The 27723-nt window shown below is 37.6% G+C and overlaps 1 protein-coding gene and 1 non-coding gene across 4 annotated transcripts in view; both read left to right on the top strand.

Moving 5' to 3' along the window:
• The first annotated feature begins 345 nt into the window (after positions 1-345).
• CYSLTR1 (cysteinyl leukotriene receptor 1) overlaps positions 346-27723 on the top strand; it is a 57828-nt gene continuing 30450 nt past the window's right edge. For 2 of the 3 annotated variants that reach the window (XM_006051530.4, XM_006051531.4), the window contains exon 1: positions 351-832. The gene's annotated coding sequence lies outside the window, so the exon portion shown is untranslated. Of the gene's footprint in view, positions 833-27723 lie in introns of all 3 variants that reach the window. The other variant, XR_006640626.1, reaches the window with a different exon arrangement.
• TRNAC-GCA lies at positions 9142-9213 on the top strand. The gene has a single exon. It is a non-coding gene; the product is annotated as a tRNA-Cys (tRNA).

The raw sequence follows: 27723 nt of genomic DNA, 5'->3' as shown, positions 1-27723 counted from the left end.
GAAAACCCAGTCATTCCAGACCACTCTTAGTGTGAGAGAAAGAAAAAAAAATCATTTTTAATTCAACGGAGGTAATGTATTGCTGTGGGGATTTTGAGAAACCAAATTCAACCTAAGACATTTATTTTTCAGGGCATAAGTCACCAGAAAGGAGAAGGCTTCTTAGAATGCAGATAGAGCCATAATTGTCAGTGAGAGAGAGATGTAAAATTTATCTTGCCTAAGATCAGGTTTCACATGTTGACAGTTATATTAGCATATACTGGTATATATTTCTCCACCTACAAATAGTCTAACCACTCCCCCAAATCATAAAAATCAGAGAGAACTAAACTGGACAGAGTATACTCCTTCCTGCTTCCAATCTCAAAACAGTTGTGTGATTTCCTGAGGATTCTGTTGCTGGAGCTAGGGATAAAAGTTCATTTATACACACAACAACCTGCAAGTCCAGTTTCTGTTCTCTCCTTCTGCCTTCCCCTTCCCCCACTTTGAACCAGAGTAGCCAAATTGAGGCGTGCTTTAAACAGCTTGAGGACTGATCTGAAAGAGGAAGAAGAATTTGTATACATTGGCTAGCATATGTGCCCTGCCCTCCTCTCCTCTTGAAAATAGCAACAACTCATCTTTTCAAAGAAGTTTGCCTAAAAGAGCAGGCATAGTGTGAATGGTGTTTACTTTCAGGACCTCCAGGGTATTCAAATTTACTGTACAGCTGACCAGCAATGATTAGCTTTCCAAGGGACGGATAGATTGGATTTACTGAAGACCTCGAGCTTACTTCTGAGAGTGAATGCAAAAGACCCTAAATTGTCAACCTTGAAGTTAACAGGTAAGCAGATTCAATGTTTTTTTCAGTGCTAGAACCAGGCATTCTGCTGATGGCAGATTTTACAAATTCCCAGGAGTTTGAGGATAAATAATTTGCCTTGTCTGCTTTAAATTGGGCTGCTGGTATGATTCTTTCTGCTTTATTTATTGGACAGAGATTAAATAATCTAATCAGTCAGTCAACAAGTATTGCTCAGTGCTTCTGTTAGGGGTTCAACATGGCAAAATACGAGGGGACACTCCCCAAGCCTCCAGCACCTTTGCAATCAAGTGAAAAAAGTAAGGGATATTTTTAAATTCTTTATTAAGGGCTCAGTGGAGTTTCTCTAAACTGTAGTAGCAGTTTCCTTTAACATACAAATAAAATAAACAGTGACGGCTGAAGGTAAACCCACTACTGAAGACTGATTTGGTATCTTCACAAAGTAGTTTCATATTCATTATCCTACTTGAATCTATCAATATTCTGCAATTTAAACAGGTAAGTGTTCTTACTTCTGTTTTGCAAAAAAAATAAATTCAAAGGGGTTAAGAAATTTTATGGAAACTTGCCACACAACTAGAATTGGCAAGTTCTGACTAGAAACTGAAAATAGTAAGCTCTCACAATTATAAATGAATATAAGGAAATTAGATGATTTAGTAGCTTGGACATATCTGACTTATACCAGGTTTAAACAGGCCTACCACTTCATATATTTTAATCAAAATCTTTGGCCAGGAGCATCCTTCTACTTAGAAGCAAAGAGTTGTTTTCAAAAGTAAACAAATGGGTTGGTGGATTCCATCTATAGCTAAAAAACAAAAACAAAAAATAACTTGAATTCAGTGGTTCTGCCTTCCAATCCTCTGATTATTTTGAAGTCTAGAAAAAGGATTTTTAAGGCTATTATTAAAAAAAAATGTAACTAAACTTAGAGTTGAGATTACATTGCATTTCAAATATGTTGGTGAAATTTGTTTCCAGATAATTTTAAATTTATAATCTCTACTACAACAAGGTCAAGTTTATGGTATCTATTCAAATTATTCAGAAAATTTTCTGTTGCTGTTTTATTATTAATTGTTCAATCAGAACTAAAAGCAGTCTGTCTTTACACTGTAAGTAAACAACCTGAAGTACTATATTTACATCTATCCCCTTAATAAAAACTGTTACTCAGGTCCCCATGATATTTAAATGATTATACTAGCGAATCCCTTCCTGCAAATGAAATAAATCAGCCCATGAACCCAAATAGAATGGTGAAGTGAAGAGAAGTGAGTTGTATCCAACTCTTTGCGAACCCATGGACTATACAGTCCATGGAGTTCTCTAGGCCAGAATACTAGAGTGGATAGCCTTTCCCTTCTCCAGGGGATCTTTCCAACCCAGGGATCAAACCCAGGTCTCCCACATTGATAAAGAAACCCAGGCAGATTCTTTACCAGCTGAGCCACAAGGGAAGCAATAGAATGGTAGGTTAAAGAAAGTTTGCAGGTTGAGTCCAGTGCGAAGTCAGCATTTAGGTGAATTTGCCGTACCTCAACATGAATCAGCCATAGGTATACATGTGTCCCCCATATCCTGAACCCCCCTCCCCCCTCCTGCCCCATCCTATCCCTCTGGGTTGCCCCAGAGCACCGGCTTTGAGTGCCCTGCTTCATGCATGGAATTTGCACTGGTCATCTATTTTACATGTGGCAATGTACATGTTTCAGTGCTCTTCTCTCAAACCATCCCACCCTCACCTTCTGCCACTGAGTCCAAAAGTCTCTTCTTTACATCTGTGTCTCCTTTGCTGCCCTGCATGTAGGATCGTTGGTGCCGTCTTTCTAAATTCCATATATCTCCCCACCAACATGGTAATTCCCCGAAAGGCAGGAACTACGTCTAACTTTACTTTGTGGTACATGTTATATTGAGCTTAATTGAAGATTGTTTAACTGAATTATAAGAGATTTGAACTATTTTAATAAGAACATAAAAATAATGAAATAGATCAGAATAGCAGCCCATGCAGAGCTATTTAATAGAATGATAGGTTCAAGAAAGTTTGCAGGTTGAGTCCAGTGCGAATTCAGCATTTAGGTTTCTTCCTAGCCCAGAATCATCAGTTTCACTTTCTACTATCTTTTCTCTCCTATCCTTAGTCAAGCTTTTGATTTTTTAGGAACTATTTGTCTGGGATAAAAGCAAAATTCTCCCATAGTGCTGAAAATTATAAATTTTCCTTTTCAGTACTACTTATTAATAATAAGAGATTAAAGGAACAGCACTGATCCTTAAGATATGTATCAAACCTTGTGGATTTGATGCCATGAAGCGTATCTATCATAATCTCCCCAGTAACACAGATAGCTCTGCATGGACCACTATATATATAGAGCAGTCCAGTTTTCCCAGCACCATTTGTTAAAGAGACTATCTTTCCAACATTTTATAGTCTTGCCTTCTCTGTCATAGATTAATTGGCCATAAGTGTGTGGACTTATTCATGGGTTTTCTGTCCTGATTCATTGATCTATATTTCTATTTTTGCACCAGTACCATACTGTTCTGATGCAGAAGTAATTGTGATTTTGGATAGGGAATTTTAAATCATTAAAACTAGGCTCAAACACATCTTTATTAATCAATTACAATCAATACATTTTTGACAACAAGAAATGTTTGTTTATCCCTGTAGTATAAAAATCTGTGCTTCAGGATTTGACAAACTCTTGGAAAGCATTTTCTGTCTCCTGCTAATTCTGAAGGTGTACTCCATGAAAGAAGTTGTCAAAATGGTTGAAGAAGTGGTAGTGGTTTGGCAAAAGGTCAGATGAATATGGTCGATGAGGCAAAACTTTGTAGCCCAATTCATTCAACTTTTGAAGTGTTGGTTGTGTAAAGTGTGGTTGAGCATTGTCATGGAGAAGAATTGGGCCCTTTCTGTTAACCAATGCCAACTGAAGACACTGCAGTTTTTGCTGTATCTCATCAATTTGCTGAGCATACTTCTCAGGTGTAATGGTTTTTCTGGGATTCAGAAAGCTGTAGTGGGTTAGACTGGCAGCATACCACCAAACAGTGACTATGACCTTTTTTGGTGCAAGTTTGACTTTGGAAGGGGCTTCCCTGGTGGCTCAGATGATAAAGAATCTGCCTGCAATGCAGGATACCTGGATTCTATCCCTGGCTTGGGAAGATCCCCTGGAGAAGGAAATGGCTACCTACTCCAGTATTCTTCCCTGGGGAATTCCATGGACAGAGGAGCCTAGCAACTAACACTTTCACTACTTTTCACTTGGCTTTGGGAAGTGCTTTGGAGCTTCTTCTCGATCCAACCACTGAGCTGGTTGTCGCCAGTTGTATAAAATCCACTTTTCATCACATGTCACAATCTGATCAAGAAATGGCTCCTTGTTGCATAAGAGAAGACGAAACTTAATAACGAAGATTTTTTTTTTTTATTTTCAGTCAGTTCATGAGGCATCCACTTATTGAGATTTTTCACCTTTCCAATTTGCTTCAAATGCTGAGTAACCATCGAATGGTCAATGTTGAGTTCTTCAGCAACATAGTGTATAGTTGTAAGAGGATCAGCTTCAGTGACTGCTTTAAGTTGGTCATTGTCAACTTCTAATGGCTGGACACTAAGCTCCTCATCTTCAAGGATCTCATCTCCTTTCCAAAGCTTCTTTAACAACCACTGAACTATATGTTCATTAGCAGTTCCTGGGCCAAATGCGTTGTTGATGTTCCAAGTTGTTTCCACTGCTTACAACCCATTTTGAACTGGAATAAGAGAATCACTCAGATTTGATTTTTTTCTAACTTCATTTCCATAGTCTAAAATAAAGATAAAATAAGCAGAAGGTAATGTCATTAGCAAAAAAAAAAAAAAAACGTAAATTGAGAAGTGCACATTAAAAATGATGTATAACGTAGCCACATTTATTTAAGAATGTATTCCAATATCAAACAGCAAACTTCAACAATACAAAAACTGCAATTACTTTTTCACCAATGTATATAGTGTAGTCTGAAGTCAAAGAACCTGATTTCTCCAGCTCTGTTTTTCTTTCTCAAAATTGCTTCGACTATTCGTGATCTTTTGTGTCTCCATGCAATTTTAGATTTCTTGTTCTAGTTCTGTGATAAATTCCATCGGTATTTTGATAGGGATTGCATTGAATCTGTAGATTGCCTTGGGTAGTGTAGTCATTTTGATAGTATTGATTCTTCTAATCCACAAACATGGTATATCTTCCCATTGGTTTATGTCTTCTTCAGTTTCTTTCATTAGCATCTTATAGTTTTAAGAGTACAGGTCTTTTGTATCTTTAGTTATGTTTATTCCTAGATATCTTATTGTTTTTGATGTGATGGTAAATGGAATTGTTTCTTGAATTTCTCTTTCTGATCTTTCATTGTTAGTGCATAGAGATGCAATAGATTTCTGTGTATTAATTTTGTAACCTGCAGCTTAACCAAGTTCATTGATGAGTTCTAGTAATTTTCTGGTAGCATCTTTAGGATCTTTCATCTATGTCATCTGCAAACAGTGACGGTTTTATTTCTTCTTTTCCAATATGGATTCCCTTTACTTTTTTTCTTCTTTGATTGCTATAACCTCTGACTTTCAAAACTATGTTAAACAAAAGTGGCAAGAGTGGACATCCTTGTCTTGTTCCTGATCTTAGAGGGAATGTTTTCAGATTTTCACCATTGAGTACGATGCTAGCTGCTAGTTTATCTTATACAGCCTTTATTATTTTGAGGTGTTTTCCCTCTTTGCCCACTTTCTGGAGAGTTTTGTTTTTTGTTTTTTTTTAATCATAAACAGGTGCTGAATTTTGTCAAAAGATTTTTCTGCATCTGCATAAAAATCATCATATGATTTTTATTCTTCAATTTGTTGATGTGGTGTATCACATTGATTGATGTATGGATATTGAAAAATCCTTCCATCCCTAGGATGAATCCCACTTGATCATTGTGTATGATCTTTTTAATGTATTGTTGTATATGGATTGCTAAGTATTTTGTTGAGGATTTTTGCATCTCTATGTTCATCAGTGATATTGGACTGTAATTTTCTTCATTTGTGATATCTTTGTCTGGTTTTGGTATCAGGGTGATGGTGGCCTCATAAATTGAGTTAGGAAGTTTTTTTTTTTTTTCCTCTGCAATTTTTGGAACAGATTCAACAGGATAGATGTTAACTCTTCTCTAAATGTTTCATAAAATTTGCTGTGACACTGTCAGGTCCTGGACTTTCATTTGTTGGGAGGTTTTCAATCACACTTTCAATTTCAATGCTTACGATTTATCTGTTAATATTTTCTATTTCTTCTTGGTTCAGTCTTGTACCTTTCTAAGAATTTGTCCACTTCTTCCAGGTTGTCCTTTTTTTGGTCTACATTTGCTCATAGTATTGGTACTGTGATCTTGGTATTTCTGTAGTGTCAGTTGTAACTTCTTTTTCATTTCTGATTTTGTTGATTTGGGTCCTCTCCCTTTTTCTCTTGATGAGTCTGGCTAAAGGTTTATGTATTTTCTTTATCTTTTCAAAGAACCAGCTTTTAGTTTCATTGATCTTTGCAGTTTTTTGCTTTGCCTCTATTTCATTTGTTTCTGCTGGATCTTTATGACTTCTCTCCTGTTAACTTTAGGTTTTGTTCTTTTTTCTCTAGTTCTTTTAGGTATAAGGTTAGGTTGTTTATTTGGGTTTTTCTTTTTTTGTTACTTGAGGAAAGATTGTAGTGCTATAAACTTCTGTCTTAGAACTGCTTTTGCTGCATCCCATAGGTTTTGGACTTGTGCTTTCATTTTCATTTGTCAGTAGGTTGTTTTTTTTGTTATTTTTTTTTTAGCTTCCTCTTTGATTTCTTCAGTGATCCATTGGTTGTTTAGTAGCTTAGTGTTTAGCCACCACATGTTTGTGTTTTTATGGGTTTCTTTTTCTTGTAGTTCATTTCTAAGTTCATAGCGTTGTGATCAGAGAAGATGCTTGATATGATTTCAATTTTATTAAATTTATCAAGGCTAGTTTTGTGGCCCAGCATGTGGTCAATCCTAGATAATGTTTTGTGGGCACTTGAAAGGAGTGTGTAGTCTGCTGCTTTTGGATGGAATGCTCTATAAATATCAGTTAAGTCCAAGTCATCTGAAGTGTCATTTAAGGCCAATGTTTCCTTATTAATTTTCTGTTGAAAGGATTAAAATATTTAAGAGTAATATTTAAGAAGTATTTCTGTGAAAATGCTATTTACATTTTCCCTACATATTACTTCCATTAAGTCCATTGATTCCTAGGATCAAATGCTGAGAATCAAAATAATTTTTTTACAGTGATTTCTGAATGTAACACAATATTCTACTACTCTGTTATCAAGCCATTTGTCCAAACACAGATTTAGTTATAATACAAATGATGTTCCAGAAAATATAAGTAGGTATAGTGCATGTATCTCTCCCTAAAATACAAAGACCTAAAGTCATTTTTATCCCTCATACCAATGATATTTATGTTTCAGGCTACATGGTTACCAAGCATAGGATGATTTGAGAACCAGTAAGAAACAGCTTCCCCTGTTCAATCAGGTGTGAGAAAATTCCTGGAAGTTAGATTCCTATTAATCAATCCTATAAAAGAGATTCTTGAATCAGATTGTCAATTTGTTTATTTGTATTGAAGAAATACAACTGTCAATAAGTATGGTAGACTCATAGCTGGTAGTGGCACATCTTCATTCTTATAGAAAAAGCAACAAAGAAAGCCAATTAACCTGATTAGATAAATCCAGACATCTTAGGTCAATTAATTCATGTTACAATACTGGTGCTAAAACACTGTCAACTGACAATTACTTTTGCCTTTGACTGAGAATTCTTCATGGGTTGGTAGGGAAGACCACCATTTAAACATAAGTTGTGCACCACAAAACTCTTCTATCCTATTTCTTCTTTCCAGCCCATCCCACTTCATCCCATCATGATCCCTCTTTTCTTTGTGCCCTGCAAGCTTTTCTTCTTTATTTAGGGGGTAGTACATATGAGACAGGAGCTTCCTAGGTGGTAAAGAACCCACCTGTCAATGCAGGTTAGATGTAAGAGATGCAGGTTTGATCCCTGGATAGGGAAGATCCCCTGGAGGGGGGAACAGCTACCCATCCCAATATTCTTGCCTGGACTATCCCATAGACAGAGGAGTCCAGCATGCTGCAGTCCATGGTGTCACACAGAGTCAGACACGACTGAAGCAACTTAGCACACACATGCACACATTTGAGAGAAAAGAGAAAGAAAAATCTTTACATGTTTGGAAAATATAGGTTAAGGAGGGGCCTTGGCAGAAATAGGGGAAACGAGGCAAAATAGAAGAGTAAACATAAACCCTTTAGCACTTAAATACAGAGTTGGTTTTCTTTTTGAAGAATAAAATGCCATTATCTTATTTAGAGTGTTTGTGGAATCATATCACAGACATTTGAGCTCCTACTTAAGTGTTGCTAATGAAAGAGGAAAGGGGACTGAGATCTAGACTTAGAGTTCTCTGGCACATTAGGCTTTCATTTACTTTTCATCAATCTCTTTCCTCTAAAAAGGAATGGAAAATCCAGTTTGGAATGACATTTTGAGATGACTGACATATAAGAGTTGTCAAGATTTCTCATCTATTTCAGATTAATAGCCTTTATTTTTACATAGGGCTGTCTGTGTTGTCATGGGTTCTACATGATAAGTGGAATTAAGTTAGCAGTAACAATACTCAAACACCTCTGACACATCTTGTTTACTTATTCCAAAGTTTCTAAGAAGTTCAGGCCTTACAAAATATTAAAAGCTTCTTTTCATTCTGAATCGGTTTACCTAGTTCAGGTAAACATTTGGTTTATGAAATTGAATTCTTGTTTGTGACAAAGTCCTTCCATAAAAAGCAATCTCTTAAAGAACGATTATCTTGCTTCCAAAATCCAGGCATCTAAAATACCAAGAAGTTAGAGGCAGGCCTTGGAGCCAGGTCTGAGGAATGACCTCAGAACTTAGGAGGATTTCAGATTACTAGTAATTAGATAGGGACTCATACAGGTATCCCTGAAAGGTCAGCCCTCTAGTTAGTGCTTTACAAAAAGTTCAAAAGTATGTAAGCTGTCTGTAACATACTTTGACCATCTAGACTGAGTAGAAATATCCTCCCGCTGTCCTCTCTCACACACACTCGTGCACTCCTCAAGATTTCGATTGCCATTTTGTGACTCATATTTCCCCTGAGGTCTGCTCTTATGCATTGCTTCATTCTGATCATACAAGATAAAATATTTGTATCATGGTACTATGCTTCCCTGGTGGCTCAGTTGGTAAAGCGTCTGCCTGCAATGCAGGAGACCTGGGTTCGATCCCTGGGTTGGGAAGATCCCCTGGAGAAGGAAATGGCAACCCACTTCAGTACTCTTGCCTGGAAAATTCCATGGACAGAGGAACCTGGTAGGCTACAGTCTATGGGGTTGCAAAGAGTTGGACACGACTGAGTGACTTCACTATGCAGAGGACACATAGTGACATTAACTTTGAATGCCATAGTTGGACTTCCATTTGGACTTGACAGTGTCCTATATTTGGAACCCAACTGTTTGACAATAGAGTGACCTGATTTGATGAACGTGATGATCTCTTCTTAAGAATGAATTTACTAGAGAAGAGAGGTCATAGAACTGTCAGCCATGTAGTATCAATTCCTCCTGTAATTTTTAATACTGGTGAGAATGCTACTAAGCATATCCCTGGAAATGCCAAGGAAAATACTACTTATTGTAATAATAAGGTGACAGTAATGATGGGGGAGGGGTCTTTCTACTTTCCTCCTCAAGATCTTTTACTCTCATGGAGGAAAGCCACTGGGATCATTAGTACAATCCTGGTCATTTATATATTAAAACTCCATGGGGGATGTGTAGCTTTGCTCCAGTTAAGCAATAACCAATCATTTAATAAACATTTTTCTATGTGCAAAATGTTGTAGCAGGTTAGGCTTTGGGTTCACAGAGCTTAGGGGAAAAAAAGGCTGGACTTTCTCCTGCTCTAGGGGAGTTCACAATCTACCTAGGGAGACAAGTTTCCTACACACCAAAGATACAATACAAAGCAATAGAATACTGGTTGTCATACTATTGGTACAGACAATAAACATAATACAAGTTCAAAAAGGAGAAACATAAGTGTAGGATGCAACAGTCAAAGTAGGTGTCAGGAAGTGAAACCCTAGCTAAGTCTGATGTGAGTAGGAAAGAAACTCATCAAAATTTACATTCGTATAGTGTTTTACAGTTTACAAAACACTCTTATTTGTTGATCCTATTATTCATTCATGTATTTATTCAACAAACACCTTCTATATCAAAAGGTGAATAAAACATTGTCCTGATAATTAACTTGTTGGGGGGAATCCCTTCACAATGTAAACATATATCAGATCATCACATTGTACACTTTAAATATGTAATTTTATTTGTCAAATATAACTCAATAAAGTTGAAGGGGAAGCATTGCCCTTCACCTTCCTGAGCTCAGCTTTAAAATGATGAATAGCACAACTAAATTTTTTCATTTGTCAATAATAGGATACATGGAGAATAGGAAAGACAGTATTGGGGAGCTAGCCAAATAAAAGCATGGACCACTGAGCTGTACCTTCATGCAAACTAAGTTTCCTGCGTATTTTCACTACTCAGCAGAAGTCGAGGAAGTATCTGTCTTAGAAGCCGAGCCCTGAGTTTCCCCACTTCCCCTTCTGCTTTCGCCTCATCACCCCACCCCTGCTGGCAGTCCTCCAACATATTCAGACAATCCGGTGCATGCTAACTTTTACTAGAAAGGTAAAGAAAGTCTTGGGGAGGCAGTCGACTAAATAAAATCATAAAACTACATCCAAATGCTGATTTAATCTTTCAGTCTCTCTTGTTGACTGAATTATGTGTTACCCAGAACTTATGGTCAGACACAGCTTTGGATCTTTGGATTCTCAACAATCTCTGTCCTCAGCCACTTTGAACTCTCCTACAGCCCCATCACACCACTTTAGCTGTGTTTTTTTGTTTGTTTGTTTTTTTAAGCTCTGCCTTCTATTTCTTCCCAAATGTGTGGATACAACTGTGCTACCACTTTTCCTTTCTTCTCTACTAATTCATACACGTGGACATGGATGTGGGTTGGGGAGAGGGAGGGTGGATGAGTCGTGATACCCTACACTCTGATTTTTCAAGTTTCTTTTTAAAAGACTCTATCATTCTAAAAGAGTACACATTTCACTTCCACTTTACACCATTATCTAGATTCCTGCACAGTAGCACCTATGTTTCCACACTAAAAACATGCTCCCCCCAGGACACTCACCCTAGAGAGTCAAATTACTCAAAATCTCCTGTACCACACCGTTACTCTTCGAAAGTTGCTCAATTAGGAGAGGAAGAGAGAAAAAATGGATAAAACAGACTTATGGCCATTAATGGGCTTACTGTCTAGGTGGGTATGACCAACATGTAAGCAAAAAGAGTAATTAAATCACTGTAATAAATGGAATAATAAAGCCATGAGCAAAGGAGTATTTGTAGAGAATGACCGCTTATTTTACTCTTGAACTATAAGTAGAAATTTGCCAAGTTCACCTCTTTGACTATGTAAAGGGTAAAAGACGCATAGTTCAAGTATCTTCAAGTAGCCCAGACATGATGCTATCAGGATTCTGAACTACATTGGTGGAAGAAAGAGGGTCAGGGGATACTGCAGAATAAGAATTAACAGAACTCAGAGTTTACATATGATGGAAGAGGTCAGGGTTGGTTGGGGTCAAATATGACTACCAGATTCTGTGCTTGAGTGACTGAAAGACTATTAGGTCAATGGGACAAAAACAGAAAAGTTAGCTGGAGAATTTGACTTGGGAAGGAAGATGATATTTGTCTTTAAACATGTCAAAACTGAGGGAAACATATGAAGTCCAAGAAGAATAGCATAATAGGTAGACGAAAATGAGAGACTAAAGTTCAGGTTTGTGGCTGAGACAGAAATTTGAATCATCTATTAATACATAAGTGATCTTTTTGAGCCATGTAAATTGGTAGATTCTCCAAGGGAAAGAGAGAAGCACAGAACAAAGCACCAAAATTTGTGTTTCACAGATCTTGGCTACACCGATAGCCACAATTGGCTATCTGAAAACTCTGTCACTGATGAAGTGAGACAAAAATAAAATAAAATAATAATAAAAAAAAAAGAATTTCCAGAGGAAAAAATAATAATAATAAAAAAGAAAGAGTGGCTATTGGGGCAGCACTGTGGTAGCAGAACTAGGCTGGTGGTTGCAATACCTGGGTTCTAGTCCCAGCCCTGCCCCTAGTTATGTGCTGTTGAGCAAGTCATCAGTCCATTGAAACAGTATATCTCATTGTTCCTATACCAGTTCTCCTTGTTGTTGTTTAGTCACTAAGTCTGATTCTTTGTGATCCCATGGACTGTAGCCCACCATGTTCCTCTGTCCATGGAATTTTCCAGGCAAGAATACTGGAGTGGGTTGCTATTTCCTACTGTAGGGGATCTTCCCCACCCAGAGGTCAAACCCGCATCTCAAACCCACATCTCCTGCATTGGCAGGCGGATTCTTTACCACTGAGCCACCAAGGAAGCCCTATACCAGTCCTTAAATCTCAGTTAAATCTTTGCACCCCTTGGTTCCTCCCTTTTTTCCTAATCTGTTAAACTTCTTCATTGTTTCACTTTTTACTACTCTTTTTTGTAGCATTTTCAACTTTCTTATCCCATTGTCCTTTCACAGCACTTGCTCTATGATCCCAACCTTATATCAATTTAAGCATTTGCATTTTTTTTCTCTTACACCCAGGTTTTTCAACACTCCTAAAACAAATGGCACAATTTTGCAGCTGGGTCCACTAAAAATTCATACTCTCCAACCTCAACTGGGCCTTCAATTTCTTCTTGGTCATATTTCCCTCCCAATCCCCAGAGTCACCATTCAAACCTTCACCAATTTTCAAAAGACCTGAACCCAAGTTTAGCCCTCTTTTTCTCAATAGACAACATTGTTTCTTATTTCACCAAGAAAGTTAAGCCTCTCAGGGATAAGCAATCTCTATCTTTGTTTCTCCACTTCCACTTTCCCTTGCTGTTGCTGTTTTAGTTGCTAGGCTGTGTTCAACTCTTTGTAACCCCATAGACTGTAGCCCACCAGGCTCCTCTGTCCATGGAATTCTCCAGGCAAGAGCACTGGAGTGGGTCCACCTCCAGGGGATATTCCAACCCAGGGATTGAACCCATATCTCCTGCTTGGCAGATGGATTCTTTACCACCAAGCCACCTGAGACTCCCTCCACTTTTCATTACCTATTAGTATTTTTTCTTCCCCTGCACATTCTAGTAATTTTCCATTCCCTAAAGGATAAACTTTAATTCTCTAAAACAGTATACTAGACCACTGTGATCTAGTTTCTGCATTTTTTGCCAACCTATTTTCTTATGTTTAAACTCAATAGTGCAAACATACACAGATACATACACCTAAATAGGCACATCTGCACACATATACAACCTTCATCTTATATTTCATCCCTGTCATACTGCTAGCTATTCCCTAAACATGCCATGCTATTTCACATCTCCAAATCTTTGCTCATTCTACCTTCTGTGCTCTACCGTGCTTAGTCACTCAATTATGTCCAACTTTTTGTGACCCCATGGACTGTAGCCCTCCAGGGTCCTCTGTCCATGGGGATTCTCCAGGTAAGAATACTGGTCTGGGTTGCCATACCCTCCTCCAAGGGATCTTTCCTTTGGATCTTTCCTATGGATCGAACCCAGGTCTCCCTCACTGCAGGTGAATTCTTTACCATCTGAGCCACCAGGGAAGCCCAAGAATACTGGAATGGGTAGCCTTTCCCTTCGCTGGGGGATCTTCCTGACCCAGGAATCGAACCAGAGTCTCCTGAATTGCAGGCAGATCTTTACCAGCTGAGCTACCGGAGAAGCCCATTCTACCTTCTACCCCTGCCTAGAATGCTCTTCTCCACCTATCATACCCCTCTATCTTTTGTAAAGCCTTTACTAACATATGCAAACCATTCTTTGTGTTCTTTATATACTTGTTGCAGCAACTGTAATTGTGCAGTAAATGAATTTGTTAACATATCTATGCCTTATTCTAGTAGAGTGTAAGCCTTCATGGGCAGGCAGGGTCTGTGTCTTATTTTCCAAAGGATTGACACATAGTAAGTAGCTAATTGTTGTTGCTGTTGCTAAGTCGCTTCAGTCGTGTTCGACTCTGTGCGACCCCGTAGACGGCAGCCCACCAGGCTCCCCTGCCCCTGGGATTCTCCAGGCAAGAACACTGGAGTGGGTTGCCATTTCCTCTCCAATGCCTGAAAGTGAAAAGTGAAAGTGACGTCGCTCAGTCGTGTCCGACTCTTAGCGACCCCATGGACTGCAGCCTACCAGGCTCCTCCGTCCATGGGATTTTCCAGGCTAATACATCCATTTTAATATAATAAACATATCACAGTAGTACCGAAGATTAGGAAAGTTTTTATAGAGGGAGTGATGTAAGAGATGGTCTTAAAAGTGGTCAGAATTATATCAAATAACAATGAAGGAAAAGAACGTTTCAGATGACAAAATGGCCTGAGCAAAAGACTAAGTAAAGGATGGAGCTATTCATAAGACCACAGTTCTATTATGTATATAGTAAACCATATAAAATGACTCTATAAAGTTAAGATAGAATATTATTGTAGTCTTGAATGGTGCTTCAAGCTTAATAAGTCATCAGAGAACTCTGAAAGGGATGTGAAATGATTATAACTGTGCTTTAAGATGAATAATTTGTTATAAGTGATAAAGACTGACTAAACAGAAGAGAAATAAGAAAATTAAAAGGAAAGTTGTAATTTCTAGCATTCAGTAAACAGTTCTCCCATATTATAACCAAAGAGAGAGCAAAGTAATGGATCAGTCCTGGGCTTTTGTGCAGTCCTCTCCACAACAGTTTGTTAAATTGTCATGATTTATACCAGTATATGGGGCTTCCCTGGTGGCTCAGATGGTAAAGAATCTGCCTGGAATGCAGGAGAGCCAGGTTCAATCCCTGGGTCAGGAAGATCCCCTGGGGAAGGGAATGGCTACTGACCCCAGTGTTCTTGCCTCAAGAATTCCACGGACAGAGGAGCCTGGTGGACCCCAGTCCATGGGGTCATGAAGAGTCAGACACGACTTAGCGATTAGCACTCTCACTTTCATACCAATACACAAGTTTATCTTACGTCATTGTTTAGTAACAGGCCTTGTGGAATTTGAAACTTAATAGTGTGGTGTAATGAAAATAGCCTTGGACTGTGAGCCAGTGGCTCTGCCACTAATTCTGTGAGTTGCTTTCAATAATCATTTTATCTTTCTGGGTCATGAAGTGGGATGGATTAGATGTTTTCTAAGTGCTCTTCTGTATCTAATATTCCATCAAAATAGGTCATTCAACAAATAGAGACTGTATAGCCACTTCTGGAAGTTTCCTTCAGGAATAGCTTTGTATAAGAATTGTTTTCAGTATTCTGATACATACTTCCTTTTTATTTATCTGACACATACCTCCTTGTTCACAGTGACCCGATTCAGCTAACAGTTATATGGAAACATAGCCTTCATCCCTTCTCATAGAACTTGCTCTGTGATCATGTCTAGTCTTTAATCTTTATGAAAGCCTGACCACCAGGACACTACTAGGTTATTCTTTGTTCTGCCATTTCTTGCTGTAGAGTGCCAAAGTGTGCACTGGTAGAATTTTTCAAATAATTGAATATACCTAAAAGAAGTAAATTTGACATTAAGCTAGCAGATTTATAGTAAGAGAAGGAACTCTGAGAAGTAATTTAGTACAATCTAGTGGGATAAAATTTATGCTTTCTCCTGTAAGCAACCAGGAGATTCTAAGGAGATAGAAGGCATGATCAAGGTGGTGGTCACCCAGAATTACCTCTTCACTGCTGATTAATGAACAAGTTGAAGCTTGCTTTCCACACTTATGCCTAGTTCATTCTCTTTTTTATCTTGCTTTCTTTTCTTTTTTCTATTTCTTTCTTCCCTCCCCCTCCTTCCTTATTTTCTTTCTTTCTAGCTTTACTTGCAACAATACAGTACATTTCCTAACTGGTATTTAACAAACTACTCAAACTTACAGAGTGTTCACCTTAGTTACATTTCCCAACTCATTTAATTTTTCAGAGTTATTCACAATTTTACCCCCACCCACTAGTTGAAAACATCTGCACAAAATAATGATGCTTTCTTTAACAGCATTATGTGCCTTTAACAGCTTCTTTCAAAACTATAAAATCCTTACTTCATTTGAAAACTTTCATCTGAATTCCCAGATTTTGCTATAATTTATCCAGGAGACCTCATCTGGGCTCATAGCAAAGATTTCTGACAATGCCATTCTGTTGGAGCACTTACATGCAGACTACAGTGATTCACTCCCACCTTACCAGGAAAAAAATATGTTTTACATGAAATGAACATCCACCTGAAGAACTTTAACCAATCTTCATCATGTTTCTATATATGAATCTATACTTCCATAGCTGTCACTCTTTTCAGATTTATCTAGCTTAGTTTTCTCCCTAGAAAATCTCCCCTAGACATTTTTTCTTTGGTAAGCAGAATTCAAAGATAGATCTCAGGATTCTTACCCATTGGTGTACAAACTTGATATAATCTCCTCCTCTTTAATATATGTAGGACCTGTGAATAGGATATTTTATTCCTGTGTTAAAGTACAATCCATTGGTTTTCAGGTAACCAAACTGGAGATTATCCTGGGTTGGACTACTTAATTAGGTGAGCCCTATATCAAGTGAAAAGTTGGGAAGTTCGAGAAAGAAGTCAGAAAGATTTAAAGAGATTTCTTTTCCGATGGCCTGGAAGAAAACAAACATCCATGTTGTGAGAGAAGTGGGTCAGGAGCCTAAGAATGCCCTTCAAGAACTGAGAGTGGTTCCTGGCCAATAAGAAAGACAGTGAGAAAACAGGACCTCAATAGCAAGGAATGAATTCTGCCAATAACCAGTGATCTTGGAAGAGAACGCTTAGCCTCAGATGAGATCTCAATTCTGGCTGAAAACTTCATTGCAGCCCTATGAGACCCTAAGCAGAGGACCCAGCTAACTTGTATCTGAGCTCCTGATCCACAGAAACAATGAGGAAATAAGTGGGTGTTGTTTCAAGCTTGTGATAATTTGTTAAACCAATAGAAAAATAATATACTTTTATTCATTCTTTTTCTCTTTTTACTGATGATGACTACCAAAGTGGAGATCAAGAAGTCTGATTAAAACCTTTATTTTGGTTCTAAACTCAACACTGTATTGAAAATATTTTCTCCAAGGTCTGCAAGGCTTCCTAAGTACCAAATGCAATTGCTATTTTATGAACTTCATTCTCTTTGGTCTTTTGGAAATATTTTTAATAAATGACCATATTATTTCTTAAAATTGCCCTTTTGACTTGTTTTATTCTTTGGCTTTCTCCCCTCCTTTACTATCTTCACTTTACAGATGAGAAAACTGAGTATCAGTGAGGTTAAGTAACTTGCCCAAGTTCAAACAGTAAGTGGAGAAACTATGATTCAAACTCAGATCTATACTGGCTCAAAAGCCTTTATGTTTTCCCCATTATATCTACATTGACCTTGTCTCAGTAGAAAATTAAGCTGAGTTTTTCTCCTTTTTTAAAAAAGGTGTGTTTTTGCATAATGAAAAAATCTTTATTGATAAAACAGAGAACTTACTATAAGTAAAATATGACATAGAATAAAACCAAAATTAATCTCAAAGTGAAATACAGGGGTGATGGGTCCATCATGGAGGGCAGAGTCATTTGGCTTCATCCATCACCAAGTCCTTCTACTCCATACAAGGTGATTTTTAAATTGTCTCTGTAACCACTCAGTATGTCTGAATTCAGGGAGCCCGACTCCTCCAGTGCCATTTCTCTTTCTCAAGACCCCTTTCCTATTCAGGGTCTTTTGTGTCTTCAGACAAATTTTAAGATTTTGTTCTAGTTCTCTGTAAAGTGTGATTGGTAGTTTGACAGAGAGTGCATTGAATCTGTAGATTGCTTTGGGTACTATAGCAATTTTCACCATATTGACTCTTCCATTCTAAGAACATGGTATATCTATCCATCTTTTTGTAAAGTCATCTTTTATTTCTTTCATCAGTACCTTATAGTTTTCTAGTACAGGTATTTTGGTTCCTTAAGTAGGTTGATTACTAGGTATTTTATTCTTTTTGTTGCAATGGTAAATGGGAGAGTTTCCTTAATTTCTCTTTCTGATATTTTGTTGTTAGTATATAGGAATTCAAGGGATTTCTGTGTATTAATTTTGTATCCAGAACTTTACCAAATTCACTGATTAGCTCTAGTAATTTACTGGTGGACTCTTAATATTATCTATGTATAATATCATGTAACCTGCAAACAGTGACAGTTTCACTTCTTTTCCAATTTGGATTCCTTTTTTTCTTTTTCTTATATCATTGTCATGCCTAGGACTTCCAAAACTATGTAGATAAAAGTGGCAAGACTGGACATCCATATCTTGTTCCTGATCATAGAGGAAATGCTTTAAGTTTTTCACCATTGAGAATGACGCTTGCTGTTTTATGTTGAAGTATGTTCCCTCTATGCACACTTGCTGAAGAGTTTTATCATACATCATTGGTGAATTTTGCCAAAAATTCTTTTCTTACATCTGTTGAAAAGGTCATATTTTTCTTTATATATTTTATTGAAGAAACTGAGCTATGAGGGGATCCCCAAAGTATAGTTGGCTTACAATATTTCAGGTGCACTACAAGGTGATTCACTTATACATATACACATATATTATCTTTCAGATTATTTTCCATCATAGGTTATTGCAAGATATCGACTATAATTCCCTATGCTATACAGAAAACCTTTGTTGTCTATTGCCTATCTATTTTTAAATTAATTATTTTAACTAGAGAATGATTACTTTACAATATTGTCATGTTTTTTGCCATACATCAATAGAAATCTGCCATAGGTATACATGTGTTGCCCCCATCCTGAATCCCCCTCCTACCCCATTCCCCACCCTATCCCTCTATGTCGTCCCAGAGCACTGACTTTGGGTGCCCTGCTTCATGCATCAAACTCACACTGGTCATCTATTTTACATATGGCAATGTATATGTTTCATGAGAAAACTAGCATTCTGTTTATATTAAGTCAAATACATGGAATCAAAATGTTATAAATTTTTTAGTTAGGCAAAAATTCATGTTTCTAAAATATGTATATTATTGCTGCTGTTCAGTCATCAAGTTGTGTCTGACTTTTAGCGACTCCATGCTTTTGGCATTCTCACAGCAAATATACTGGGGTAACGGTTTGCCATTCCCTCCTCCAGTGGATCACATATTGTCAGAACTTTCCACTATGACCTGTACAGCTTGGATATCCCTGCATGGCATGGCTCATAGCTTCATTGAGTTATGCAAGCCCCTTCACCACAACAAGGCAGTGATCTATGAAGAGGGATCACATATATTATACACTATATATATATATATATATATATATATATACATACATACATACACGAAAGCTTTTCTACTACACTTGAGGAAGACTTGAAAAAGAGCATCAAAAAAAAAAAAGATGGAGAAATTAGAAAACATAAACAAGATAAAATATGAGGGCTGAATATGAAATATAAAAAATGAAGCAAACTTGATAAAAGTAAAAGATCATCATATAACCCAGTTGTTTTAAAACAAGGGATGACCCAGAGGGATGGTATGGGGAGGGAGGTGGGAGGAGGGTTCAGGATGGGGAACACGTGTATACCTGTGGCGGATTCATGTTGATATATGGCAAAACCAATACAATATTGTAAAGTTAAAAAATAAAATAAAAAATAAAATAAAATAAAACAAGGCTGCTCATTAGAAAAACATATGGAGCTTTGAAGAAACAAAAATACCTAAGCATTTGTATTTTTTAAAAAATTCCAAGATAATTCTATTATGCATCTAGATTTTTTTAAGTGATTACAGGTTTTTCTATTAAATGATAATTTTGGTGATATTGTTGTTGTTGTTGTTCAGTTGCTCAGTCATGTCCAATTCTTTGCAACCCCATGGACTGCAGCCCGCCAGTCTTTGGTGATATAAAATTCTATTATTTTCTGTTGACCAATCATGATACAACGGTATTAAAATGAATACTAGTTACATAATCACAATAGTAAAAGATGTTTATCAGTTTTCACAATCAATAGCCAAACAAAAAATTAAAGATAATTACAATTGCAAGCCATAATGCAAACATGATTAACCTAACAATATAAAATAATTGCATACAATTTGGGTGGTTAAATAGAGTGATGAGGTAAGTGGAAGTGTACATGCACATGTTTTCATATACCTAGCTGGTCTATGTCTTTTGGTTGGTGCATTTAATCCATTTACAGTTAAGGTAATTATTGATATGTATGATCCTATTACCATTTCCCTAACTGTTTTGGGTTTATTTTCTGTAAGTCTTTTCCTTCTCTTGTTTCCTGCCTAGAGAAGTTCCTTTAGCATTTGTTATAAAGCTAATCTGATGGTGCTAAATTCTCCTTTGCTTGTCTGGAAAGCTTTGATTTCTCCATCAAATCTGAATAAGAGTCTTTCAGGGTAGAGTATTCTTGGTTGCAGGCACTTCCCTTTCATCATTGTAAATATATGTTGCCATTCCCTTCTGGCTTGTAGAGTTTCTGTTGAGAAATCAGCAGACAGCCTTATGGGCATTCCCTTGTATTTTATTTCTCATTTTTTCCTTGTTGCTTTTAATATTTTATCTTTGTCTTTAATTTTTTCAGTTTGATTATTATTTGTCTTGGTGTGTTCCTCCTTGGGTTTAACCTGCCTGAGACTCTCTGTGCTTCCTGGACTTGGTTGACTATGTCTTTTCCCATGTTAGGGAAGTTTTCAGCTATTATCTCTTCAAATATTTTCTCAAGTCCTTTCTCTCAATCTTCTACTTAGGGGACCTCTATAATGCAAATATTGGTGTGTTTAATATTGTCCCAGAGGACTCTTGGGCTATATTCATCTTTTTTCATCCTTTTTTCTATATTCTGTTCTGAAGCAGTGTTTTCCACCATTCTTTCCCCCAGGTCACTGCCTTAGTTATTCTGCTACTGATTCCTTCTAGTGTCTTGTTTGTTCTATTTTTTCTTTAGTTCTTCTAGGCCTTTAGTAAACATTTCTTGCATCTTCTCCATTGTTTACCAAGATTCTGGATCATTTTCACTATCATTATTCTGAATTCTTTTGGTGGGAGGTTGTCTATCTCCAGTTCTTTTAGTTGTTTCTGGGTTTTATCTTGTCCCTTCATCTGGGACATAACTCTCTGATTTTTTATCCTGATTAACTTTCTGTAATGTGGTTTTTGTTCTAGCCAGGCTGTGGGATTATAGTTTTTCTTGCTTCTATCTGTCCTCTGGTGAATGAGGCTAAGAGGCTTGTATAAGCTTCCTGATGAGAGGGACTTATGGTGGGGAAAACTGGGTCTTTCTCTGGTAGGCAGGGCCTTGTTCAGTAAATCTTTAATCCAATTAGCTGTTGATAGATGGGATTGTGCTCCCTCTCTGTTAGTTGTTTGGCCTGAGGTGTCCCAGCCCATGGGGTCTACAGGCTCTATGGTAGGGTTAATGGCAACCTCCAAGAGAACTAAGGGGCATCTTCTAGGACTGCTGCTGCCAGTGCCCCTGTCCCTGTGACAAGCCCCTGCTGACTCATGCTTCCACAGGTGACCCTCCAACGCTAGTAGTTAGGTCTGTCTCGGTCTCCTGTGGGATCACTGCTCCTTTCCCCTGGGTCTTGGCATGCACAAGATTTTGTTTGTGCCCTCAGAGTGGAGTCTTTGTTTCCCCCAGTCCTGTGGAAGTCCTGTAAGTAAATCCTGCTGGCCTTCAACGTCAGATTCCCTGGGAATTCCCAGTCCCTTTGTCAGATTTCCAGGCTGGGAAGCCTGATGTAGGGCTCATAACCTTCACAACAGTGAGAGAACTTCCTGGTATTATTGTTCTCCACTATATGTGTCACCCACCTAGCAGGTATAGGATTTGATTTTATTATGATTGTGCCCTTCCTACCATCTTGCTGTGGTTGGATGTGGAGCTTCTTTTTTTTGTGTGTGGGGGTTCTAGCATCCTCTTGTCGATGGTTGTTCAACAGCTAGTTGTGATTTTCATGCTCTTAAAGGAGGAGATGAGCACATGCTCTTCTGCTTCACCATCTTGAACCAGAAGACCATATTATTTTCATTCTTCAACTTGTTGATGTGGTGTATCGCACTGATTGATTAACAAATCCTCAAGTTCTTTTTGATCATGGTGTGTGATCCTTTTAAAATATCTTTGTATTTGATTTGCTTGTATTTTGTCGAGGAGGTTTGCTTCTATGTTCATCAGTGATATTGGCCTGAAATTTTCTCTTTTTTGTGGTATCTTTACTGGTTTTGGTATCAGGGTGATGGTCATCTCATAGAATGAGTTTGGGAGTATTCTTTTCTCTGCAATTTTTTGAAAGAGTTTCAGAAGGATAGGTGTTAACTCTAAAAATTAGGTAAAATTCACGTGTGGAGTCATCTGGTCCTGGACATTTATTTGTTGGGAGATCTTTAATCACATTTTCAATTTTAGGCCTTGTGATTGATCTATTTATAATGTCTATTTCTTCCTTGTCCATTCTTTGGAGATTGTCGCTTCCTAAGAATTTATCCCTTTCTTCCAGGTTGTCCATTTTATTGGCATAGTTGCTTGTAGTAGTCTCTTGTGATCTACTGTATTTTTGTGGCATTTTATGTTGTAACATCATTTTTCATTTCGAATTTTATTGATTTGAGCCTTATCCTCTTTTACTTTTTGGGGCTGGATAATGGTTTACCAATTTTGTTTATCTTTTCAAAGAACCAGCTTTTACTTTCATTGATCTTTTCTATCATGTACTTCATTTCTATCTCTTTTATTTCTGCTCTTATCTTTATGATTTCTTTCCTTCTATTAACTTTGAGTTTGTTTGTTCTTCTTTCTTTTTTTTAGGTGTAAGATTGAGTTGTTTATGAGATATTTTCCCTGTTTCCTGTGGAAGGTTTCTTGCTATAAACTTTCCTCATAGAAGTGCTTTTGCTGTATCCCATAGGTTTTGGAACACCATGTTTTAGTTTTCATTTTCTGTATTTTTTTATCTCCTGTTTCATTTCTTCACTGATCTATTCATTGTTTTTTAACCTATTGTTTAGCCTCTAAGTATTTTTTACAGTTCTTTTCTTGTAGTTTATTTCTAATTTCATAGCATTATTGTCAGAAAAGATCCTTGATACGATTTCAATTTTATTGCATTTTCCAAGGCTCAGCTTGTGGCCCAGCATGTGAATCCTGGAGAATGTTCCAAGTCCACTTGGGAAGACTGTGTATTCTGTTGCTTTCAGAAGGAATGCTCTATAAATATCAGTTAAGTCTATCTGGTCTAATGTGTCATTTAAGGCCAGTTTTTTTATTGATCTTCTGTCTGGATGATATGTCCATTGATAAAATTGGAGTATTACAGTCACCCAGTATTATTGAGTCACTGTATATTTCTCCTTTCATGGCTGTTAATATTTGCCTTATATATTGGGGTGATGCCATATTGAGTTCATACATATTTACAATTGTTATACCTTCCTCTTGGATCAATCCCCTTAATGTTTATATAGTGTCCTTCCTTCTCTCTTTTAACAGTCTTTATTTTAAAGTTTATTTTGTCTGATATGAGTATTGCTACTGCAGTGCTCTTTTGATATCCATTTGATTGAAATACCTAATTTCGTCTGCTCACTTTCAGTCTGTATGTTCCCCAAGATCTGAATTGGATCTACATTAGACAGGATATATATGAGTCTTTTTTTTTAATTCATTCAGCCAGTCTATGTCTTTTGATTGCAGCATTTAATCCATTTACATTTAAGGAAATTGTCGATATGTATGTTCCTATTGCCATTTTCTTAATTTTTTTTTTTTTTGGATTTTTTTTGTAGGTCCTTTTTCTTCCCTTCCTCTTTTGTTCTCTTGAGATTTAAAGACTAACTTTTTTTTATGTCACCACATTTTTATTAATTTATTTTAATTGGAAGATAATTACTTTACAATATTGTGATGTCTTGTCATACATCAACATGAATCGGCCATAGGGATACATGTGTTCCCCCATCTTCAACCGCCCTCCCTGCTCCCTCCCAACCCTATCCCTCTGGGTTGTCCCAGAGTATGGGCTTTGGGTGCTTACTCCATGCATGGAACTTGTACTGGGCATCTATTTTACATATGGTAATATACATGTTTCTTTTTGTTTTGTTTTGTTTTGTTTTGTTTTTTTACTTTACAATATTGTATTGGTTTGCGATACATCAACATGAATCCACCATTGGTGTACACGTGTTCCCCATCCTGAACCCCCCTCCCACTTCCCTCCCCATACCATCACTCTGGATCATCCCAGTGCACCAGCCCCGAGAAGCCTGTATCATGCAGAGAACCTGGACAGGTGATTCATTTCACATATGATATTATACATGATTCAATGCCATTCTCCAAAATCATCCCACCCTCCTCCTCTCACACAGAGTCCAAAATACTGTTCTATATATCTAAGTCTCTTTTGCTGTCTTGCATACAGGGTGATCATTACCATCTTTGTAAATTCCATATATATGTGTTAGTATACTGTATTAGAAAGCATCACTATGAACAAAGCTACTGGAGGTGATGGAATTCCAGTTGAGCTATTTCAAATCCTGAAAGATGATGCTGTGAAAATGCTGCACTCAATATGCAGGCAAATTTGGAAAACTCAGCAGTGGCCACAGGACTGGAAAAGGTCAGTTTTCATTCCAATCCCAAATAAGGGTACTGCCAAAGAATGCTCAGACTACCACACAGTTGCACTCATCTCACAAGCTAGTAAAGTCATGCTCAAAATTCTCCAAGCCAGGCTTCAGCAATACGTGAACCGTGAACTTCCAGATGTTCAAGCTGGTTTTAGAAAAGGCAGAGGAACCAGAGATCAAATTGCCAACATCTGCTGGATCATGGAAAAAGCAAGAGAGTTCCAGAAAAACATTTATTTCTGCTTTATTGACTATGCCAAAGCCTTTGACTGTGTGGATCACAATCAACTGTGGAAAATTCTGAAAGAGATGGGAATACCAGACCACCTGATCTGCCTCTTGAGAAATTTGTATGCAGGTCAGGAAGCAACAGTGAGAACTGGACATGGAACAACAGACTGTTTCCAAACAGGAAAAGGAGTATGTCAAGGCTGTATATTGTCACCCTGCTTATTTAACTTCTATGCAGAGGACATCATGAGAAACGCTGGGCTGGAAGAAACACAAGCTGGAATCAAGATTGCCAGGAGAAATATCAATAGCCTCAGATATCCAGATGACATGACTCTTATGGCAGAAAGCGAAGAGGAACTAAAAAGCCTCTTGATGAAAGTGAAAGAGAAGAGTGAAAAAGTTGGCTTAAAGCTCAACATTCAGAAAACGAAGATCATGGCATCTGGTCCCATCACTTCATGGGAAATAGATGGGGAAACAGTGGACACATTGTCAGACTTTATTTTTGGGGGGCTCAAAAATCACTGCAGATGGTGATTGCACCCATGAAATTAAAACACGCTTACTCCTTGGAAGAAAAGTTATGACCAACCTAGATAGCATATTGAAAAGCAGAGACATTACTTTGCCAACAAAGGTCTGTCTAGTCAAGGCTATGGTTTTTCCGGTGGTCATGTATGGATGTGAGAGTTGGACTGTGAAGAAAGCTGAGGGCCAAAGAATTGATGCTTTTGAACTGTGGTGTTGGAGAAGACACTTGAGAGTCTCTTGGACTGCAAGGAGATCCAACCATCCATTCTAAAGGAGATCAGTCCTGGGTGTTCTTTGGAAGGAATGATGCTAAAACTGAAACTCCAGTACTTTCGCCACCTCATGTGAAGAGTTGACTCATTGGAAAAGACTCTGATGCTGGGAGGGATTAGGGGCAGGAGGAGAAGGGGATGACAGAGGATGAGATGGCTGGATGGCATCACCAACTCGATGGACGTGAATTTAAGTGAACTCCAGGAATTGGTGATGGACAGGGAGGCCTGGCATGCTGCAGTTCATGGGGTCGCAAAGAGTCAGACACGACTGAGCAACTGAACTGAACTAAACTGATTCTGTATTAGTGTTCTTCTTTCTGGCTTACTTCATTCTGTATAATAGGCTCCAGTTTCATCCAGTCAAGATTCAAAGGTATTCTTTTTAATGGCTGAGTAATACTCCATTGTGTATATGTACCACAGCTTTCTTATCCATTCATCTGCTGATGGACATCTAGGTTGCTTCCATGTCCTGGCTATTATAAACAGTGCTGTAATGAAAATTGGGGTACACGTGTCTCTTTCAATTCTGGTTTCCTCGGTGTGTATGCCCAGCAGTGGGATTCCTGGGTCATAAGGCAGTTCTATTTCCAGGTTTTTAAGGAATCTCCACACTGTTCTCCATAGTGGCTGTACTAGTTTGCATTCCCACCAACAGTGTAAGAGGGTTCCCTTTTCTCCACACCCTCTCCAGCATTTATTGCTTGTAGACTTTCATATAGCAGCCATTCTGACTCAGGTGAGATGATACCTCATTGTGGTTTTGATTTGCATTTCTCTGATAATGAGTGATGTTGAGCATCTTTTCATGTGTTTGTGAGCCATCTGTATGTCTTCTTTGGAGAAATGTCTATTTAGTTCCTTGGCCCATTTTTTGATTGGGTCATTTAGTTTCTGGAATTGAGCTGCAGGGTTTGCTTATATATTTTTGAGATTAATTCTTTGTCAGTTGCTTCATTTGCTATTATTTTCTCTCATTCTGAAGGCTGTCTTTTCACCTTGCTTATAGTTTCCTTTGTTGTACAGAAGCTTTTAATTTTAATTAGGTCCCATTTGTTTACATTTGCTTTTATTTCCAATATTCTGTGAGGTGGGTCATAAGGGTCCTGCTGTGATTTATGTCTTTGAGGGTTTTGCTTATGTTCTCCTCTAGCAGTTTTATAGTTTCTGGTCTTATGTTTAGATCTTTAATTCATTTTGAGTTTATTTTTGTGTATGGTGTTAGAAAGTGTTCTAGTTTCATTCTTTTACAAGTGGTTGACCAGTTTTCCCAGCACCACTTGTTAAAGAGATTGTCTTTAATCCATTGTATATTCTTGCTTCCTTTGTCAAAGATAAGGTGTCAATAGGTGCATGGGTTTATTCCTGGGCTTTTTATTTTGTTCCATTGATCTATATTTCTGTCTTTGTGCCAGTACCATACTGTCTTGATGACTGTGGCTTTGTAGTAGAGCCTGAAGTCAGGCAGGTTGGTTCCTCCAGTTCCATTCGCCTATCTCAAGATTGCTTTGGCTATTCAAAGTTTTTTGTATTTCCATACAAATTGTGAAATTATTTGTTCTAATTCTCTGAAAAGTACTGTTGTTAGCTTGATAGGGATTGCATTGAATCTATAGATTGCTTTGGGTAGTATACTCATTTTCACTATATTGATTCTTCCAATCCATGAACACAGTATACTTCTTCATCTATTAATGTCCTCTTTGATTTCTTTCACGAGTGTTTTATAGTTTTCTATATATAGATCTTTTGTTTCTTTAGGTAGATATATTCCTAAGTATTTTATTCTTTTCGTTGCAATGGTGAATGGAATTGTTTCCTTAATTTCTCTTTCGATTTTCTCATTATTAGTGTATAGGAATGCAAGGGATTTCTGTGTGT

This window comes from Bubalus bubalis, chromosome X (assembly GCF_019923935.1).
Source record: "Bubalus bubalis isolate 160015118507 breed Murrah chromosome X, NDDB_SH_1, whole genome shotgun sequence".
NCBI classification, from domain to species: domain Eukaryota; kingdom Metazoa; phylum Chordata; class Mammalia; order Artiodactyla; family Bovidae; genus Bubalus; species Bubalus bubalis.
The sequence above is the reverse complement of the archived record's forward strand: the minus strand, read 5'-3'. Positions and strand labels throughout refer to the sequence as shown.